General features: G+C 39.1%; 1 pseudogene; it reads right to left on the reverse strand.

Annotated features, from left to right (window-relative positions):
- Positions 1 to 256: 256 nt before the first annotated feature.
- Positions 257 to 3323, reverse strand: LOC118847348 (annotated as a pseudogene).
- Between the last annotated feature and the right edge of the window lie 14129 nt (positions 3324 to 17452).

The raw sequence follows: 17452 nt of genomic DNA on the forward strand, positions 1-17452 counted from the left end.
GATGTCTAAGACCTAAGGTTACCAAAAGCCCTTAGACATCACTCTAGACATGAATATTTAATTTTCTCACCAAGAAGATTCACTTTATAGCATTAGCTTCTTTATAATGTTACAAAGGAGGATTGTGGAACATTATTACCAATATAATCTTGTAAAATGATGAGAAGTGTTGAATAGCAAAGAAAAGTTTGAAAAAATGCATCTTTATAAAAAACCTACTGAGAAAACCAATTAACCCCTACCATCTGGAGAGCATTTAAGGATGCAATTGGATAGGACAGTGCTTGCCACACACAGGGCAACGGAAGACGCGTTTCTGCCGATGGCTGCGGCGGTGCAGGAGCAGGTTGTAGACACCCCCAAAGCTCTGGCCGCACAGGCCACAACCAAGGGTCCCCCGCACCAGGTGCACGTATTTGTGGGTCACCAGCCCCAGGAAGTGCTTGAAGCTCTGGCCACAGGTGGCACAGCTAAAGCGCTCAGGGACTCTGGGGCCAGGCCCTGCTCCTGCCCCAGCCCCAGCACCTGCCTCTTCCCCCTTTGCCCCAGCCGAAAGGGCTGCTACAGCTGCCCCCACCTCTCCAGCCAGCCTGTTGTCCAGGCCAGTGCCTGGCGTATCTGGGCCGGGCCCATCAGGTGCCTGAAGAGGCAGGAGGCGCTCAGGGGTTGCCTGGTGGACCAGCTTGTGCCACATGAGATTCTCAATGAAGCCAAAAGCCTTGCCACAGGCCTCGCAGCCATAAGGCTTCTCGGCCACGTGCGCCTCCTTGTGGCACATGAGGCGGAAGAGGTCGCGGAAGTGCTCACCACAGTCAGAGCAAGCATAGCTGAGGCCCTCAGGAGGGGCAGCCCCGGTGCCGAGGCCTGGCTGGTGCTGAGGCCTGGCTGGCCCCGTGGCCAGTGGCTGAGGCAAGGCCAGCAGGGGCAGCCAGGGCACAGGGCAGCTGCAGCCTGTGTACCTAGCGGTGGCGCGTGAGGCTCTGCGGTAGCCAAAGACCTTGCCACAATGCTCACACTTGTAGGGCTGCTCTCGTGTGTGCACCACGTGGTGCTTGCTCAGGTGGAAGGACTCTCGGAAGCGCTTCCCACACACAGGGCACTGGTGGGGCTTCTCTCCCGTGTGGATCCACTCGTGGCGCTTCAGCGTCTCACGTCGCCCAAAGCCCCACCTGCAGATTCCACAGCATAAGGTCTTTCCTGGAGCGGGGGCCGCTGGCCCCACAGCCCCACTGCCCCCTCCTCCTGTAGGGCCTCCCGCACCTCCAAGGGGCAGAGGGTGGGTCCCCTGCACGAGGACTGAGAAAGCCCCGTAGACCACAGCTGCTGCCCGCTGCTGCTGCAGCCTTATCTCCACCATCACCTGGAGCCTCTGGGGGCAGGAGGTAGTGCCCAGTAGGAAAGGTGGGCGGTGGTGCTGGGGTCTCTCAGGCCTTGGGGACCTCAGGGGCTGCCTTGTGGCGCAGCAGGCTTTGCGGGGCAGAGTAGGACTTGCCACAAAGGTCGCAGGGGTACTCGGGGCGGGGTGCTGGGGCCGCTAGCAGCATGGGCTGCCTGGTGCTTGAGGAGGTAGGCTGCATCCCGGAAGGTCTTCCCACACATGCCACAGGGGAGCCGCAGCAGGTCGGCCAAGTGGGTCTTCACGTGGCGCTTCAGGCTTTGCTGGTGGTTAAAACTCTTGTTGAACATGGTGCAGGAGAAAGGCTTCTCCACAATGTGGATGATCTGGTGCTGGTGGAGGTGACTGGGCTTCTTGAACACCTTCCCGCAGAGGGGGCAGGCGAAGGGGCCCTCTCTCCCAGGGCCTGGGGCCACCGGGGCCACCCCTCAGGGAGAGGCCCCACTGTCCACCTCGGCAGAGGCAGCAGGGGCCAGAGGGGGCAGCGGTGGTGGCGGTGGGGCCTGCGGGGCTCCAGGCAGGGGAGGTGCATCCTTGTGGCATCGCCGGTGGCAGATGAGGCTGGAGCCGTGGTTGTAGGTGCGCCCACAGACGCCACACTCGTAGGCCGCTCCCCGGAGTGCACTAGTATGTGCTGGACCAGGTGGGAGGATTGCTTCAAGCACTTCTGGCAGACCCCGCAAGGGAAGCGCCGCTCCATCAGGTACTTCAGCCGGCGGAAGTAGCCCTTGTCATCCTTGGTCGCAGCGTCCAGGTCAGCAGCCACAGGAGTCCCTGGGGGCCTAGGGCTTGGGCTGGGCAAGGTCCCTGGAGTGGACGGGACGGCCTCCGGCCCACCTGCTGTCTCTGGCCTCTTGAGGTTCCCAAAAAAGTGCTGGTGCAAGCTGTGGTATATGAAGGTGATGGAATACTATTGTGCCATAAGAAATGGGGATGATGCAGACTTCATAACAACCTGGAAAAACCTACACGACATAATGCTGAGTGAGCGGAGCAGAGCCAGGAGAACGTTGTGCACAGCCACAGATATGTGGATTCCGTGAGGACCAACCCTGACATACTGCGCTTCTCTCAGCAACCTAAAGGGGCAAGGACAACTCCAGGGGACTCACAATGGAGAATGCTATCTTCATTCAGAGAAAGAACTGCGAAGTTTGAATACAGACTGAGGCACACTACATGCTCGCCTTTTCTGCTTCTCTTTTGTTTTTGGTTTTGGGTTTTTTTTTTGTTTTGTTTTGTTTTTTTTTGGTTCTGTTTCTTCTTTCTCATGATTCATTCCATTGGTCAAAATTCTTCTCCACGACTTGACTAGAGCATAAATTAATTCAATGCGAAGTTATACATGACAGTTATATGAGACTTCATGCCGTCTTGGGGAGGGAGGGGGGAGGGAGGGGAGAAAAACTGGAACTCAAAACTATGTAGAACCGTGTGTGGTAAACTAAAAATAAATAAAGGAAAAAAAAAAAAAGTGCTGGTGCCCGGAGAGGTCCACAATCGCCCCACTGCGGAGCAGGGAAGGCAGCATCGAAAAGGGGCGGAGGAGAGGGCGGAGGTGCCCCAAGGCCTGGGGGCAGAGCAGGCTCTGGCTTCTTCGCCTGGGATGTGGAGGGGGAGGACGATTTTGAAGAGGAAGAGCAGGAGGAGGACCATGACGATGGCGAGGGCGTCTCAGCTTTGGGCTTGAAGGCCGGCGATGGTGGAGGGTAGTCATACTGGGGAGGTGGGGGCTGGGGCGGGGCCTGGGGAGGGGGCCCCGGTGTCAGGGCAGAGCGGCCGCGGCCTTGGCAGGCTCCCCACACAGCTCCATAGGCTTGAAGCGCTGATGGTTGAGGAACTCGAGGAAGTCAAAGGGATAATGGACGCCGTCCTCGCCCCCCACACCACTCCTAGCCCCGCCGCCGCCGCCAGGGTTGGCCTCCATCGCGGGCAGCGGGTAGAGCAGTTCTCTCTGGGTCGGAGCCGGGGGCAGAGGTGGGGGAGGGGGGGCGGGCGGAGGAGGCGCTGCAGCTCTGGGGAGACCAGAATGCCCGACCGGAAGTGCTGGCCCCCCACCCGCCCCCTATTTCACATTTTTAAGAGTAAAACCATTTAGTGGCTTTCCCTTGTATTCTGTCGTTGAGCAGGAAATGATTTTATTCTGATAATAAATACTTTTTTATTGCAAATATCCCCTTTTGATCCCTGGCTTATCTTTTTCTTCTTCTCTGCCCCCATGCCCATGACGTGTTTTTTTTTTCTATATTAACTTGCTTTTGAATTCTGATTATGGGCTATAGAAGATAAGTGAATCTATATATAAAAAAAAAATATGTACCCCAGGAACTGCAATTTGGATTCAGTGAAAACAAATGTTTTAACAGGCTACCATTTTCTTGTTTTACTTTCAAACTGCCCTCCCATCTTTGATGGGTATGTCTTTCCCAAAAAATAAAAGAATTCCCCAACCTTGTTCATGCCCAACAGGTTTTTGTTTTGTTTCGTTTTTTTGGATGCGACATATAGGGCATATAGGAGAATACTCTTAGAAAGACATGTAGGTCAGTTTGTGAAGAGAACTACATGCAAAACAGACTAAATATAATTTATACTAAAGCCAATGGGGAGTCAATGGAATTTTTAAGCAGGGTAAGGACATGGTCAGACCTGTGCTTTAGAGTATCATGTTAGTAGCTCTCTGTAAGAGGAATTAAAAAAGGGAGGGACTTAAGGCAAGGAAATAAAAGAGGAGGAAATATAATGGTCAATATATTAATGATGAAGTGCTGGAGACAAGTGTTCATGATAAAAATGGAGAGAAGTTATGCTTCATGAATAGGCTGAAGTCATCTGAGTTCTTGAGTAAGGTGAGAAAAGAAATCATTTTTTTTTCAGTGAACTCCTATTTAGAAATATCACCACGACTTAAAATTTGGTAGTTACGTTGGTGTAACTATCAACACAGGAAAAAGAAAATGGATAACGAATGTCATTCATCCATACATTTACATGCATTTGGAAAAAAAAAAACATTCTATAGAGTTGATTCATTAATCTACTTAGCCTATGTGTTGTAGATGAACAAATGACTAGGTCTCAAATTGCATGGGAAGACATAGAGGGTGAAATTGCAATAAGAAATTGTAATTTAATGACCTGGGATAATCCCCTAAAACAAAAGTTTATTTTTAAATATAATTTTATTATTTAATATTTAGTTTTCAACATTGATTTCCACAAGATTTTGAGTTACAAAATTTCCTCCCATTTCAACCCTCCCCCCATTCCAAGATGGCATATATTCTGATTACCCCTTTCCCCAGTCTGTACTCCCTTTTTTCAACCCACTCCCTCCCCATCCCTGCCCCCCTTACTTTCTTGTAGGGCTGGATAGATTTCTTTTGTAATTAAGATTTTTTTTTTATTTTTAGTTCACAACACTCAGTTCTTCATGTTTCTGATTTCCAGATTTTCCTCCCTTCCTTCTCCTCCCCCTTCCCCCAAGACAGTATGTAATCTGATACATATTCTACATATACCTTTGTATTAAACTTATTTACAAAATAGTCATGTTGTAAAGAAGAATTAAGACCAAAGGAATGAATCATGGGAAAGAAGAAAGAAAACCAAAAAAAAAAAAAAGAATAAAAAAGGAAAGCATATAGTTTGCAAAAATCTGCATTCAGACTCCATACTTCTTTCTTTAGATAGTTAGCTGTCTCCATTATGAGTCCTTTGGAATTGTCTTTGAACCTTGTATTGCTCAGAAGAGCTAAGTCTATGAAAGTTAGTCACCACAGAATCAATATGTCTGTGGTTGTGTACAACATTCTCCTGTCTGCTCCGCTCACTCAGCATTATGTTTTGTAGATCCTTCCAGGTTATTATGAAGTCTGTGTTTTCCCCACTTCTTGTAGCACAGTAGTATTCCATTACAGTCATATGCCACAATTTGTTTAGCCTCTGCTCAAGTGAAGGGCATCCCTTTGATTTCCAGTTCTTTGCTACCACAAAAAGAGCCTCTATAAATATTTTTGTACACGCAGGTCCTTTTCCCTCTTGTGTGATCTCTTTGTGATACGGGCCTAGAAGTGATATTGCTGGGTCAGAGGGTATGCATATTCTTAGAGCCCTATGGGTATAGTTTCAAATTGCTATGCAGAATGGCTAGATCAGCTCACAGCTCCACCAATGATGGAACAGTGTTTCAATTTCCCCACATCCTCTCTAGCATTTATCATTTTCCTGTTTTGTAGTATTAGGAAATCTTACAGGAGAGATGTGCTACCTAAGAGTTGTTTTGATTTGCATTTGTCTAAACGGTGATTTAGATACTTTTTTATATGCCTATAAATATCTTTAATTTCTTCCTCTGATGAAGACCTCTTCATATCCTTTGACCGTTTCTCAATTGGGGAATGACTTGTATTCCTATAAATTGGTCTCAATTCCCTGTATATTTTAGAGATGAGGCCTTTATCAGAGACATTGGTTGTAAATATTTTCTCCCAATTTTCTGCTTCGCCCCCTAATCTTTGTTGCATTTGCTTTGTTTATACTAAAATCTTTTCAATTTAACATAATCAAAATTATCCATTTTGCATTTCATAATCTTATGTATTGTTAGGTCATGAATTCTTCCCTTTCCCATAAATCTGAGAGGTATGCTATTCCTAGCTCTCCCAAACTGATTATGCTATCAGCCTTTATTCCTAAATCATGAACCTATTTTGACTTTATTTTGGCATATGGTGTAAGATATTGGTCTATGTCCAGTTTCTGCCAGCAGTTTTTGTGAAATAGTGAATTCTTAGCCCCAAAACTGGAGTCTTTGGGTTTATCAAAGAGTAGATTGCTATACTTGTTGACTGCTGTGGCTTGTGTACCTAACCTATTCCACTGATTCACCACTCTGCTTCTTAGCCAGGACCAAATAGTTTTGATGATTGCTGCTTTGTAGTGCAGTTAACTACCTGGTATGACTAGGCCACTTTCCATAGCATTTCTTTTCATTAATTCCATTGATATTCTGGATGTCTTGTTCTTCCAGATGAATTCTGTTATTATTTTATTCAGAATTGTTAAATAATTTTTGGTAGTTTGATTGGTATGACACTGAATACGGAAATTAATTTAGGTAAAACTTTTTTATTTTATTAGATCATCCTAATCACGAGCAATTAAAGGTTTTTTTTTTTCCCATTTATTTAAATCTAATGTTATGTTTGTGAAAATCCTTTCATAATTATGTTCACATAGGCCCTGGGTTTGTCTTGGCAGGTAGAGTCCCAAGTATTTTATAGTGTCTACAGGAACTTTAAATGGAATTTCTCTTTCTATCTCTTGCAGTTGGGTTTTGTTATTAATGTATAGGAATGCAAAAGGTTTATATGGATTTATTTTACATCCTGCAACTTTGCTAAAGTTATTTATTATTTCAAGCAATTTTTTACATGATTCTTTAGGATTCTCTAAGTAAATCATCATATCATCTGCAAAAAGTAACAATCTACTTTCTTCTTTGACTTTTCTAATTCCTTCAATTACTTTTTCTTCTCTCATTATTAAGCTAACATTCCTAGTACCAAATTGAATAGTCGGGGTGATAATGGACATCCTCTTTTCACCCCTGATCTTATTGGAAATGCTTCTATCTTATCCCCATTACAAATAATGCTTGTTGATGGTTTTAGGTTGGTGCTACTTATCATTTTAAGGAAGGCTCCGTTTATTCCTGTGCTTCCTAGTGTTTTAATAGGAATGGGTGTTGTATTTTGTCAAAAGCTTTTTCTGCATCTATTGAGATAATTATATGGTCTTTGCTAGTTTTGTTGTTGATATGATCAATTGTGCTTATGGGTTTCCTAATATTGAACCACCCTTGCATTCCTGGAATAAATTCTACCTGGTCATAGTGTCATAGAGGTCATATTCTCGTGATAAGTTGCTGCAATCTTTCTGCTAATATTGTATTTAAAAATTTTGCATCAATATTCATCTCAGAATTTGGTCTATAGTTTCTCTGTTTTGACTGCACCTGGTTTGGGTATTAGTACCATATTTGTGTCATAAAAAGAATTTGATAGGACTCCTTCTTCATCTATTTTCCCTAATAGCCTATAAAGTATGGCAATGAATTGTTCTTTAAATGTTTGATAGAATTCACATGCAAAGCCACCTGGCCCTGGAGATTTTTTACTAGGGATTTCATTGATGGCTTGGTCAATTTCTTTTTCTGAGATGGCGTTATTTAGGTATTTTACTTCCTCTTCTTTTAACCAGGGGAATTTATATTTTTGTAACTATTCATCCATTTCCCTCATGTCACATTTACAGGCAAAATAATTTCTGATTATTGTTTTAATTTCCTCTTCATTGGAGGTGATTTCACTATTTTCATTTTTGATGCTGGTAATTTGATTTTCTTCTTTCTTTTTCTTAAATCAAAGTGACCAAAGGTTTATCAATTTTATTGTTTTTTTTTTCATAATACTAGCTCTTGGTTTTATTTATTAATTTAATAGCTTTCTTGATTTAAATTTTATCAATCTCTACTTTGATATTCAGTATTTATAATTTAGTGTTTAATTGGGGATTTTCAATTTGTTTTTTTTTTCTTGTTTTTTCAATTGCTCATTGCCCAGTTCATTGATCTCCTTTTTCTCTATTTTAGTAATGTTAGCCTTTAGAGATATAAAACTTCCCTTAAGAATTACTTTTGCTGTGTCCCATAAGTTTTGGTATGTTGTCTCATTATTGTCATTCTCTTGAATAAAGTTATTAATTGTTTCTGTGATATTTTTACTTGCCCAACTCATTCTTTATAAATTATTTACTTTCCTATTAATTTTCAGTTTATTTTTCCATTTATTACAAATGTTTTTATTTTGTCATGATCTGAAAAGGATGCATTGACTATTTCTGCCTCTCTGCAATGGATTGTGAAGTTTCTATGGCCTAATATATGGTCACTTTTGAGCATGTGCCATTATCTCCGAAAAAATGTATATTCCTTTTTATCCACCATTTTGTGTTCTTCAGAAGTCTATCATATCTTCCCTTTCCAAAATTATATTAACCTCCTTAACTTCTTTCTTGTTTAATTTGAGGTTAGATTTATCAAGCTCAGAGAAGGAGAGTTTGAGGTACCCCATTAGTATAGATTTGCTGTCTATTTCTTCTGTAAATCCTTCAACTTCTCCTCTAAGAATTTGCATGCTATACCACTTGGTACATATATGTTAAGTAATGATATTGACACATTGTCTATGGTGTCTTCTTTTTTTAATTTTTAGTTTACAACACTTGGTTCAACATAATTTTGTGTTCCAGATTTTCTTCTCTCCTTTCCCCCCTCCCTCCCCAAGATGGCATGGAATCTCATATATCTTCCACGTATAACTTTGCGTTGAATTAATTTACACACTAGTCAAGCTGTGGAGAAGCATTATGATGAATGGAATGAATCCTGAGAAAGAAGAATCAGAACCAAAAAAAAAAACAAAACAAACGAAAAAAAAACACAAAAACAAAAACAAAAGAGAGAAAAAAACGGAAAAAAGGTGAGCATAAAGTGTGCCTCAATCTGCATTCATACTTCATAGTTCTTTCTCTGGACATAGATAGTATTCTACATCGTGAGCCTTTGGAGTTGTCTTTGCACCTTGTGTTGCTGAAAAGAGCAAAGTCTGTCAGGGTTAGTCCTGACATAATCCATATATCTGTGGTGGTGTATAATGTTCTCCTGGCTCTGTTCTGCTCACTCAGCATTATGTCTTGTAGGGTTTTCCAGGTTGTTATGAAGTCTGTATCATCCCCATTTCTTATAGCACAATAGTATTCCATTACCTTCATATACCACAGCTTGTTCAATCATTCCCCAATTGATGGGCATCCCTTTGATTTCCAATTCTTAGCTACCACATAAAGAGCCACCATAAATATTTTTGTACATATGGGTCCTTTTCCCACTTGTGTGATCTCTTTGGGATACAGTCCTAGAAGTGATATTGCTGGGTCAAAGGGTATGCATATTCTTAGAGCCCTATGGGTATAGTTTCAAATTGCTATCCAGAATGGCTAGATCAGCTCACAACTCCACCAACGATGGAACAGTGTTCCAATTTTCCTGCATCCTCTCTAGCATTTATCATTTTCCTGTTTTGTAATATTAGGAAATCTTACAGGAGAGATGTGGTACCTAAGTATTGTTTTGATATGCATTTCTCTAATCACTAGTGATTTAGAGTATTTTTTCATATGCCTATAGATATCTTTAATTTCTTCCTCTGATAACTGCTTGTTCATATCCTTTCACCATTTCTCAATTAGGGAATGACTTGTATTCCTATATATTTGGCTCAGTTCCCTGTATATTTTAAAAACGAGGCCTTTATCAGAGACACTAGTTGTAAATATTTTCTCCCAGTTTTCTGCTTCCCTCCTAATCTTCGTTGCATTGGCTATTTTGTACAAAAACATTTCAATTTAAGATAATCAAAATTATCCATTTTGCATTTTGTAATGTTTTCTACCTCTTATTGGGTCACGAATTCTTTGCTTTTCTATAAATCTGATAGGTAAACTATTCCTTGCTCTCCCAAATTGCTTATAGTATCAGCCTTTATTCCTAAATCATGAACCCATTTTGACTTTATTTTGGTATATGGTATAAGATATTGGTCTATGCCCAGTTTCCGCCCTACCATTTTCCCATTTTCCCAGCAGTTTTTGTGAAATAGTGAATTCTTAGCCCATAAGCTTTGGGTTTATCAAAGAGCAGATTGCTATAGTTGTTGACTTCTCCATCTTGTGTACCTGTCCTATTCCAGTGATCCACAACTCTATTTCTTAACCAGTACCAGGTAGTTTTGATGACTACTGCTCTATAGTACAGTTTAATTTCGGGTACGGCTAGGCCACCTTCTCTAGTATTTCTTTTCATTAATACCCTAGATATTCTAGACCTTTTGTTCTTCCAGATGAATTTTGTTATTATTTTATTCAGCTCTGTAAAATAATTTTTTGGTAGTTAAATTGGTATGGCACTGAATAGATAAATTAATTTTTGTGAAATTATCATTTTTTCATATTAGCTCTGCTTAACCATGAACAACTGATATTTTCCCATTTATTTAGACCTGAATTTGTTCAGGTGGAAATTGTTTCATAATTATATTCATATAGTCCCTGGGTTTGTCCTGGCAGATAGACTCTCAAATATTTTATATTGTCTACAGTAACTTTTAATGGAATTTCTCTTTCTATCTCTTGCTTTTGGGCTCTGTGGTGCCTTTTAGCAGAATATAGTGTCCTTCCTTACCTCTTTTAATTAGATCAATCTTTCCTTTTGCTTTGTCTGAGATTAGGATTGCTACCCCTCCTTTTTTCACTTTAGCTGAAGCCCAATGTATTCCATTTACCTTTACCCTGTGTATATTCCCCTGTTTCAAATGTGTTTCTTGTAAAGAACATCTTGTAGGACTATGGTTTTTAATCCATTCTGCTCTCCATTTGTGTTTTATGGGAGAGTTCATCCCATTCACATTCACAGTTATGTTGCTATCTCTCTCTTTTTCTGCATCCTATTCTCCCCCACCCCGTTTATGCTTTTATTTCTCCCTTCTCCCTTCCACTCTTCAAAAGAGTTTTCCTTTTGAACACTGTCTTCCTCAATTTACCCTCCCTCTTGATCCCCTCTCTTACATTTTTCACCTTGCTACTTCTTTCCTCCCCTCTCCCTTTTCTTTCCCTTTTCTCCTCCTGCTGTCTGTAGGACAAGTTTGATTTCTATAGTAATCAGAGTATGTTATTTCCTTCTTTAACCAAATCCTATGAGAGTAAAGCTCAAATACAGCTCTTCTCCCTCCCTTCTTTCCCTCTAATATAGTGTTTTTCTGCCTCTTCATGTGATGTAATTTACTCTTTTCTACTACTTCCTTAACTCTTCTCCAGAATGATCACTTTATATCTCTTAATTATGATTTTTATCATCATATTAGATTTTTTATCATTATATCAGTTATTTTATACTGATACCCACAGTCTATGTGTATCCCTTTCAGTTGTCATAATAACTGTACTATTCTCAAGATATATATATATATATGTAAATATATGTGTATCTGTGTGTATATATATGTATATGTATATATATATGTATATATATATATATATATATATATATATATATATATATAATCCTGTATAAGGATGTAAATAATTTGCCTTATTGATTAACAAGGGGTTTTTTTCTCCCTGTTTACCTTTTTATGTCTCTCTTGAGTTTTGAATTTGAAAATCATATTTTCCATTCAGCTCCGGTCTTTTCATCAGAAAGGCCTAGAATTCCCTTATTTCAGTGAATGTGCATCTCTTTACCTAAAAAAATTATGGTCAATTATGGTTGGGTAGTTGATCCTTGGTTGTAGTCCAAGCTCCTTTGCCTTTCAAAATATCATATTCCAATTTGAGAATGAGGACATTTTTCACCAACTTAGTTAATGAATGACAGTGTTTAAGGGTTAATTTGCTTTAAGGAAAGAGAAGGAGAGAGATGTCTGTCATTCTAAAACCTTCTAAATAATTCTCTTCAGAAAGGTTTAGTGAGTATTCCTTTTAACATAAGGATAAAATTTTAAACTGTTTTAAAGAAGGGAAAATACTTTTGAAAAATGTTCTGTAAAATCTTGTAAGGACGTTTGAAATGGCAGCCTACATTCCTTACTCCTCCCTGCCTTTAGTTTAGATAAGAAGAAAGAATTTTACCCTAGCCCACCTGTCAGAAGGGAAGGAAGGGGGAGGAGCAGCAATTACTGGGATTTGAGTGTTACTGAAAATAATAAAACAGTAGGGGTCAGAAGCCTACAAACCTGGCTTCTTAAAGTCAACAGAAATGATAAGATTAGACTAGACTTGAGATGGATTTGGTTTGGTAGTTTTTATTAGTGAAGCTTGCCATTTGATGAAAAAGAACCCACCCTCAGGGGGAGATGATATGGCAGATCTCTTTAATCAGAAATAAGCAGGTAGTGACAAAAGGGAAGTTATCTTCCAGAATCTGTTACCATTGTGAAAGAAGTTGGTTTTATGGGGAAAAAAATGGAAAATTGGATAAATGCAAATATGTGACATCTTGTTGTTTTTAATCAAATTACTAGTTACATTGGTACTTGCGTATAGCCAAATGAAAGATAATATGGTTTCTAAAGTATGAATGGGAATAATTTGGGAAAAAGGGAAAAGAAGTTTTATGAGATAATGTTGTTTACAAATGTAAGGTTGAATCATTATCCCATAGACTAAGGCTGGGATTTTAAAGTTATATTGTATCTATATGAGATAGAGTTTTTAGATATTTTAAAGTGATAAGAGTAATTAGGTATTAATACAAATAGTGTAATTGATCACTGGAACTAAATCAGAGACATCTTCAGGTCAGGGAAAAGAATTTCTATGTAAGTCTCTTTAGGAAAGATGAGTTATAGAATATTTCTGTATTGGTGGGAAAAGTTAAATGTGGATTTGAATTCATTTCATAGTCTAAAACATAAAGAAAATGTTATATGGTTCAATTCTTTCAGATCAGGCATAATTAGAGAAGAATAGAAAACTAGAGGAGAAACTGATGTGAATGTGTTAGAGCAATAACTTATGATCTTAAGGGGAAGACTTTATAAATAAGGGAGGAAATGCATGTAAGCTATTTAAAGCTAGTTTTAAGGATGTTCCTGAAGCAATGTGAGATTATATTCATTCAATCTTGCCATTCAAAGACTTAATGGGACTGTTAACTGACTGTTTTTCTGAGCCTAACTCCAGTTGTGAGTATCCAGGAAGGCTGACCCAAGATGCCAGCAGCCCTGAGGGAGGGCAGGCATGAGCTGCAGGTGTGATTTCTTGGCAAAGTTGAGAGGGCAACTGTTCAGCATGTGCTGAGGTGGGACCCTCTTAACTAAAGCCTGGCAGACGAGGCCTAGCTTAATGCAGCTTGCAGTTTGACATAACTTCTGCCTGGAGTTGATAGGAAGCTGGGGAAAATATGATCCCCTTACTCTGTGTCCCTTTACTCTCTTGGTGGCAAATTTCTATAATCAGAAGGTTTTGTAAGTACAGTAAAAATCTATTAATATTAATTATGGAACATCTTAGATTACTATAGGACAGGGAGCAGTGTTTTTGTGCAGGTATAAGTTTTTTTTTTTTCTTGGCAATGGTATCGAGATGATTAGGTCAAGGGCTTGTGGGAATATTATTTTGCTATTTGTATTTCCATGAATTTGATAACCTCAGGGAAATGGATGAATATTTATAAAAAACACAAATTGCACATGTTAACAGAAGAGGTAGCAAACTATCTAAATAATCCCATCTCAGAAAAAGAAATTGAGCAGGCCATCAATGAACTCCCTAGGAAAAAGTCTCCATGGTCAGATGGTTTTACATGTGAATTCTATGAAATGTTTAAAGAAAAATAAATTTCTATATTTTGTAGACTATTTGGGAAAATATGTGAAGAAGGAGTCCTACCAAATTTATTTTATAGCACAAATATGGTACTAATACCCAAACCAGGAAGAGTCAAAACATAGAACAAAATTATAGAGCAATTTCCCTAATGAGTACTGATGCAAAAATTTTAAATAAAATATTAGCAAAAAGATTGCAGTCACTTATCACGAGAACAATACATTATGACCAGGTAAGATTTATTCCAGGAATGCAAGGCTGGTTCAATATTAAGAAAACTATCAATATAATTGATCATATCAACAACAAAACTAGCAGAAACCATATGACCATCTCAATAGATACAGAAATGTCCTTTGACAAAGTATAACACCCATTCCTATTAGAAACACTAGAAAGCACAGGAAGAAAAGGAGCCTTCCTAAAAATTATAAATAGCATCTACCTAAAACAATCAACAAGCATCATTTGCAATAGGAATAAGCTAGATGCATTCACAATAAGATCAGGAGTAAAACAAGGATGTCCATTATCACCCCTACTATTCAATTTGGTACTAGAAATGTTAGCTTTAGCAATAAGAGAAGAAAAAGAAACTGAAGCAAAGAAGAAACTAAATTATTGCTTTTTGCAGATGATATGATGATTTATTTAGAGAATTCTAGAGAATAAAGTAAGAAACTACTTGAAATAATAAACAACTTTAGCAAAGCTGCAGGATATAAAATAAACCTACATAAATCCTCGGTATTCCTATATATTACTAAGAAAGCCCAATAGAAAGAGATAGAAAGAGAAATTTCACTCAAAGTTACTGCAAACAATATAAATTATTTGGGAGTCTATTTGCCGAGACAAACCAAGAACTTGTATAAACACAATTATGAAACACTTTTCACGAGAATAAAGTTACATATAAGTAAATGGGAAACTATCAGTTGCTCATGCTCAGGCCAAGGTAACATAATAAAAATGACAATGTTACCTAAATTAATTTATTCATTCAATGTCATACCAATCGAACTACCAAAAAATATTTTACAAAGCTGGATAAAATAATAACAAAATTCATCTGGAAAAATAAGAGGTCTAGAATATCTAGGGTATTAATGAAAATAAATGGTAGGGAAGGTGGCCTAGCCATATGTAATATTAATTAAGGTGGGACTTTTTGTTGTTGACCTTTAATGATGGGGGCCTTTGTTTGAATGGGGCACATAAAGTGGGATGTTTTTGTACTTCTTAGCACTGAGACAGTCGAGAGTCATTGATTTGTATCTGATGTGATATTGGGGGTGAGGAGCTTTTCCAACCCCAGCCTGGGTGAGGTCTGGGTCCTCAAGGGCCCTGAACAGGATATATAAATGCAGATGTTAGCATTCTCTGTCACAGCTCTGAGCCACAGCAGGAGTGGTGTGTGACTCTGGGCCAGGCGTTGTGAGCTCCCCAGCTGAATACTCAGATGTTGACAACTATGAATTGTATTTGTAAAGCAGATGGAGAAGACCTGGGCTTGCAGTGTTCTGTGAGCTGGTTGTTGTTGGCTTTACATCCCCACAGCAACTGGTAGCTTTATTGTTGAAACACCATACTACATGTTAAACAGTACTATAAAGCAGCAGTCATCAAAACTACCTGGTACTGGCTAAGAAACAGAGCCATGGATCAATGGAATAGGATAGGTAAACAAGATGCAGTACTCAATGACTATAACAATCTACTCTTTCATAACCTAAAGAATCCAGCTTCTGGGTTAAGAATTCACTATTTCATAAAAACTGCTGTGAAAATTGGAAAATGGTAGGGCAGAAACTGAGCATAGATCAATCTTACATCATATACCAAAATAATGTCAAAATTGGTTCATGATTTAGGAATGCAGGCTGACACTATAAGCAATTTGGGAAAGCAAGGAATAGTTTACCTATCAGATTTATGGAAAAGCAAAGAATTCATGACACAACAAGAGATAGAGAGCATTACAAAATGCAAAATGGATAATTTTGATTACGTTAAATTGAAATGTTTTTGTATAAAAAAGACAATACAACAAAGATTAAGAGGGAAGCAGGAAATTAAGAGAAAATCTTTACAACCAGTGTCTCTGATAAGGGCCTAATCTATAAAATATACAGGGAACTGAGCCAAATTTATAAGAATGCAAGTCACTCCCCAATCAAGAAATGGTCAAAGCATGTGAACAGACAGTTTTCAGAGGACGAAATTAAACATATCTACAAGCAAATGAAAAAAAATGCTGGAAATCACTACTGATAAGAGAAATGCAAATCAAAACAACTCTTAGGTACTACGTCTCTCCTGTCAGTTTGGCTAAAATGACAAAACAGGAAAATGATAAATGCTGGAGGGGATGTGGGAATATTGGAAGACTGTTTCCTTGCTGGTGGAGTTGTGAAGTGATCCAGCCATTCTGGAGAGCAATTGGTAACTATGCCCAAAGGGTTATAAAAATCTTCATACCCTTTGACCCAGTAATACCACTTCTAGAGTTGTACCCCAGAGAGATCACACAAGTGGGAAAAGAATCCATATGTACAAAATATTTATAGTGGCTCTTTTTGTAGTAGCAAAGAATTGGAAATCAAGGGAATAGCCATCAATTGGGGAATAGCTGAACAAGCTGTGGTATACGAATATAGTGGAACAGTATTGCGCTATAAAAAATGGAGAAGCTACGGACTTCATAACAGCATGGAAAAACCTACATGATATAATGCTGAGTGAGTGGAGCAGAATCAGGAGAACATTATACACAACCACAGACATACGGATTCTGTGACTACTAACCCTGGTAGACTTAGCTCTTCTCAGCAATATGAGGTGCAAAGACAACTGCAAAGGACTCATGATGGAGAGAGCTATCTACATCCAGAGAAAGAACTATGAAGCATGAATGCAGATTGAGGCACACTGTTTGCTCTCCTTTTATTTCCCTTAGTTTTTTTTTCTCTTTTGTTTGCTTTTTTTTCCAGTGGGGGACATTGTTTCTTCTTTCTCCTGATTCATTCCATTGATCATAATTCTTCTTTACAACTTGACTATTCTGTAACTAAGTTCAATGCAAAGTTATATGTAGAAGACATATCAGATTCCATGCCATTTTGTGGAGGTAGGGGGGAAGGGGGGGAAGAAATGTGGAACTCAATATTATGTGGAACTGAGTGATGTACACTAAAAATTAAACATCTTAATTATAAAAAAGAAAAATATGTAATTTGGGAGTATTTAACTAAATAAATAAAAACTTGTAAAAAAATGTATCAATGATAAAAAAGAACTTTTTCCTCCACTGATTTTCTGAAAGAAAAAACCAAATCGAAATTCAGCATATATTATGGTCAAAATGACAGCAGTAAAGTAGAATTATATTTTGCTCTACTTTACTTCTATCTTCTCTGTAAGAGCAGAAAATCTGATGAGAATGTGTAGAACTAAAGTTTTTAAGAGATAATATATACACAAAACTGAAAATATAACAATAGAGTAGCTAGCTGCTCTAAATGAGCTTGGGATTTCTGGCTTAGAATAATTATTTGTCAGGCTACTAAAAATAAAACCTTTAAATTGGGACACCTAAGCTTATGT

This window comes from Trichosurus vulpecula, chromosome 4 (genome assembly GCF_011100635.1).
Source record: "Trichosurus vulpecula isolate mTriVul1 chromosome 4, mTriVul1.pri, whole genome shotgun sequence".
NCBI classification, from domain to species: Eukaryota; Metazoa; Chordata; class Mammalia; order Diprotodontia; family Phalangeridae; genus Trichosurus; species Trichosurus vulpecula.